Source organism: Lepeophtheirus salmonis, chromosome 2, assembly GCF_016086655.4.
Source record: "Lepeophtheirus salmonis chromosome 2, UVic_Lsal_1.4, whole genome shotgun sequence".
Taxonomy (NCBI): Eukaryota; Metazoa; Arthropoda; class Copepoda; order Siphonostomatoida; family Caligidae; genus Lepeophtheirus; species Lepeophtheirus salmonis.
In genome coordinates this window covers 6,436,229-6,441,436 of record NC_052132.2, presented here as the reverse complement: position 1 = coordinate 6,441,436, position 5,208 = coordinate 6,436,229, and positions in this window count along the sequence as shown.

Below are 5,208 nucleotides of genomic sequence, written 5' to 3'. Positions count from 1 at the left end.
GCTCTCAGAGAACCATATTTAATATATGACTAATAGATTTCTTTTCCACGAAAGTGCTGAAATATATCTTTCAAAACTTGCACGAAATTGAAAAGTGCCATCTAGTCCCCGTTTTCCGCCACTGCAATACCTTATGCCAAAAGATTATAAAAGCAATACTTTTATGGTACATTTTTTTCAATTAAGGTACACTTTAAAAAATATATATATTTATTCAAAGATATGTGAACAAACTAATTGACGCCCATTCGTTCTTTAGAGAGAGATAGGGCAATTATATATTTATTTGAATATAATTTCAAGGTTAAAATATCCAATCGGTGTTAAATTTTCTTTAAAATTATTACAAGTTTATCGTCTTTTAAAATATATTACCTGATAAAGTTTCATGAGGCTGACAGTAACCATATTTGCGAAATGGCTACATCAAAAATTTATACATTTTTATAATAAAAACAATTGCAATTTTTTCAAATTCCAACTAATTATAATTCTGTGTCTATTATAACTATGAATATTCTGTTTTATTTTTACTTATTGTCTTTCAAAAAGTCTCATCCATCACTCAACCACATTTTACAAAACTGGGATACACCATGTTTGTGCAATTGCTAGATCAAAATTTATGTTTTGCTACAATTACAACTTTTGTCATTCAAATTAATTATAATTTTTTTGTCAATTATAAACAAATATATTTTTTGTCTTTTTGCTTATCGTCTTTTAGAAATAGTATATATTATCTGACTGAAGTTGATAAAGCTGGCATTCACTATATTTACGTACTGGTTGGATCAAAATTTATAATTTGCAAAGAAAAGATGGAGATAGATTCCCTATCGAAAAAATCATGTTACTCAGTTATCCTATTGCATAAATATTGGAAATATTGGCATTACTGGAAACAAGTAAATAATGAAAGATACATTTATCCTATAAATCTAAAACTTTATAAGTCTTTTAAAGTACCTAATTACTTATAACTTACTAACACATAGTTACTAACGTATTAATGCATATTTAAAATGAGTAGGGGATGTTTATGTACAAAGAGTAAATTATTACTCTATTTCTGAAAAAGTAAAAAAAAAAAACCAACATTAATCTCAATTATTCAAAACTTTTTCTTACTTCTTACAAAATATTTATAATCAACAACTTCCTTAAATAATATGGGAAAATTTATTTATACATTTAAGGATTTTTTTTGTAGAATGCTTAACATACACACTATGGACAGTTTGTTTAAATATATATGTGTATACAGGACAGGGCATCAAAACAGGGAAACAAGAGATGGATTTAGAAATATCTCAATAATTATATATTTTCAATAATAGGTAAAAAATAATGTTAACAAAACATGTAGACAAGGTTTCTGCAAAGGATTTTCCACTGGATATGACCACTTTCATTATAGATCACAGGCTTAACACATCGCCTGAAGGCCATGCAGGAGTCGATGACAAACTCATCTGACAAGTTGTCACATCCAGCCACTATGGATGACTTCAGTGAGTCACATTTGGGCGTGAGGTCCTGTTGGTTTACCTTTCTAAAGTGCCCCATATAAAAAAGTCAAATGGGTTCAAATCTAGTGAGAAAGGGGCCAAGAATCAAGAATCAATACATATTATTTCGGCAGAACTTTTTGTACTTGGCAGATGTGTGGGAGGGAATGCCGTCCTGAGTCTACACGTAGTTATCCTCCGGGTAGTTGGTATTCAGCCATGGTAAGATGGTGTACTTAAACACCTTAAAGTATGCCTCCTGGTCCAGCCTTGAAAAAGATCGGATGTAACTTGTTTCCATCAGAGGCCACAACGCCAAAGACCATTTTTTGGGCCGGATATTTGGTGTGGTGAACCCTTTAGATCTCTTCTTTTGTTTGGCAAAGCGAGCGGTCGTTCTAGGGATTGTGGAATTGATCAACTTTGATCATCTTCTTGTCAGAGAAAATTGTAACAATTGACCCATTTGCCTTGATCCATGTGAGGATTTTCTTGCACCTCTCGAGCCTCTTAGCTTTCATGGCCTCTGTCAGAAGGTGGCGTGGGGTCTTTGTGAAAGAAACGAATCCCAAGTTGTACTTTATAGCCCTCCTGATCCTGGTCTTAGGAGCCACAGAGAAGTCGTTGATGAGGCGATTAATCGACTTAGTGGGATCCTCCTTTATATTCTTCTCCAAGTTTAACAAGAGCTTTGTATCCCTTTTTAAATTATGACCTCCATTTTCTGACATCCTCGAGATATTTTCCACATATTTTATCATCTTGACCAACTTAAAAATCAGCCTCCTAGAACACTTAACAATGTCCGTCATCTTCATCATATCAACTACAGTATCTAAGAGATCTGTGATGCGCTGCCTTTTGGTTAGTCGCCTGCTTATTGTGATGAAATGACTAATTGATTAGCATAGTTGGTTTATGATAAAAAGAAGGCAGAACAAGAATGTCAAAAAGTAATCACAAAACCTTTTCATAGTAATGAGAAAATAAAAATAATTTAAATTCTTCTTGAATTTTATAAAACAACGCATATATCTATAGTAAAACTTTCGGTTAAGATACGAGCTGTAATTGACTTATTGATACGGTAGAAAGTCCTTATGGAGATGCCAAATGTCTCTGCTGATGGAGCTTACAGAAATTTTCAAGCTGAAATTTCAATTAATTTGAGAGGGACAAGTTGGTACAAATTTTCCGATTCCTGACTCCAATTTTCACACAAAAAAGCACTGACTCCGATTCTGCAGCCTTGTTTAATATGGTTCCAGTGCTCCTTTGCATTCTTCCGTCATTACATGTACCAAGCTGGTGGACTTACGCTCCTAATCTGGTTTCTAGTCATTTACTGTTTCTTAAAATGAAAAAATAGCTTCAAACTCACATTTTCCCCATTTTATACAATGTTAAATACAAACATGTTAAGTTTGATTTTGCTTCATTCAATTTTATCTGATTTATCAATCTGCTCTCGCACATATAATGAATTTTAATTTAATTGGTTAGCATAAAAAATAAATATAATCGTTATTTATACGTTAGTGCATTTAAAACATATGTAATTCATTTTAATATTGAAATATAAATAAAACATATAAGCACTTTATGTTCCTATATGTTAAAAATACTTATTCTAAAAAGCAGCATAAATTTATGATGCATCAACATAAAAAAAAGCTTTACTTTTTTTTTACTTCTTATACAATAGAATGTCTGAAAAGTCAAGGTATTAACAAAAGGAAACACATTATTTTAATTAATGTTTATTAATTTATTCATAAATTAAACTATTGGTATTTTAATTGAAATATAAATTTCATTTTGGACATTTTTTTTTTTTGAAAATTAGGGGTTGGACAATAATACGTATGGTAGAAGGACGTATCCAGTTATTTGAAGCAAAGTTAATTGAATCAAAAATATATGTTTCAGTTTATTTAATTACATATTAGGCTTTATATAAGAGTAATTGAAGTGATATCACAAATTGGTATTCAAGATTGCGTATAATTAAAAACTTTTTGGTTCTTTAGTATTGCCCATTTGGCATGAGCCAAGATGCTCCGAGCTGATCTTTGACTTCTCATACTAATATTTAATTAAATACTAAGGCGCTTAATTCCGTTCGATTTTTAAAACTATATTTCAATAAAATAATATGGGCTAAAGTATTTAAACTAATACTTGAATTTCAAAAGGAAAATAATGAACATGAAACAAATTACCCTCCTAAGGTTGTTAAGGATTAGTCGTAGAGTGTACACATGAGTCACAAAGAGCCGTAGCTAATATATAGTACCAATGGGAGTTATTGCATAAATGTGCTAGAGTACAGCTCGTACATACTGGCTGGGGCGTCTGCATGATTTTTTTTAAGGGGAGGGGAGGACTTAATTTTAAAAATTTGATAGTTAAACTTTTTGGGACGGCCAGAATTTGACATAACGACCCTTTTTTTGAGGATTGCTCTGAAATTATTACTTTTTTTACGATCTTTGCCATTTAAAATTTCTCCCGCAATACAATTATTATTGGATGATAACATTTGAGGGGGGCTGTAGAAGCAAACATTTTCGAATTGGTATCGTTGTCGTCTTATAAAATTATCTTCTTGTTATAACAATTCTAAATATAATAGTTTCCGAGTAGATGTATTTTGAATATGATAATTTTGTAAGAAAAAAAATTTAAATGTGATAATTTTCTGCAAAAATATAATTCAATTCATCATATCGGAAAAAAAATTATTCGTCCTCATTTAATATCTTTTCCAAAAAAAAAAAAAAAAAAAAAAAAAAAATTTAAACAAAGTTCTTGTAAAATTTGGCATCTATGAGTATAAAAAAAATAGAAATTTTTTGTCCTAAAATAGTATAAAAAGCCACTCATCCCCAAAGAGAAGTCATACTCGTGCCTTCCCTTACCACAAAAAAAACAAAAATCATTTGGGCTTTTAGAAAAGAACTCTCCTCGATGATATTAAAAAAAAATTCAATTCCTTCATTATATACCATATACATTATTCTTTTTTCACTATGAACTAAGTGTTTACCTCCTTTCTATGTTAGTATGATACTAAACGTATGTAGCAAAATAGTGAGGGAATTATTATTTATCAATCCCTCAAGTCTCTTTGAAAATCTGTGTAAAACGTAGATTGTTTCAAGAACTTTCTTTTGTAAAAGCTATTTAATTAAATAAAGTTCCTTTTTTGTTTGTTTGTTGTGCATGCGTTGGGATTTAGGACTAATTGAATCCTATGTAGTTAAAAATGAGAGAAAGCTTATATTATGATTAAAAATATATAAAATGGACGTTTCTTTTGTTAATTGTATTTATAATATTGGAATTTTCTAATGAATTTTCTGTACTTTACAGTTTACTTATTTTGTACGATAGCATAATTCTAGGGTTAAAAACTTTAATCTTTCTTAAATTTACAGATATGATGACCTATAGTTAAGGATTATGACGGGAATTTCAAGCATGCTGCATTTTTATTAAAACTTGTGATTCTATGCTTTTTTGGGTTGTGATTCAGAATCTGTATTTAAAAAATTGAAATTTACTGGTGGTGGTGCTGTTTTGCAGCATTAACTTTCAAGAAACAGCTCAACTTTTTAGCTTTAATAAACATGGGAAAGTTTTTTTTGTGAAAAAGGTCTTTACATCAAGCATGTTGCCAAACTTTGGAATATTT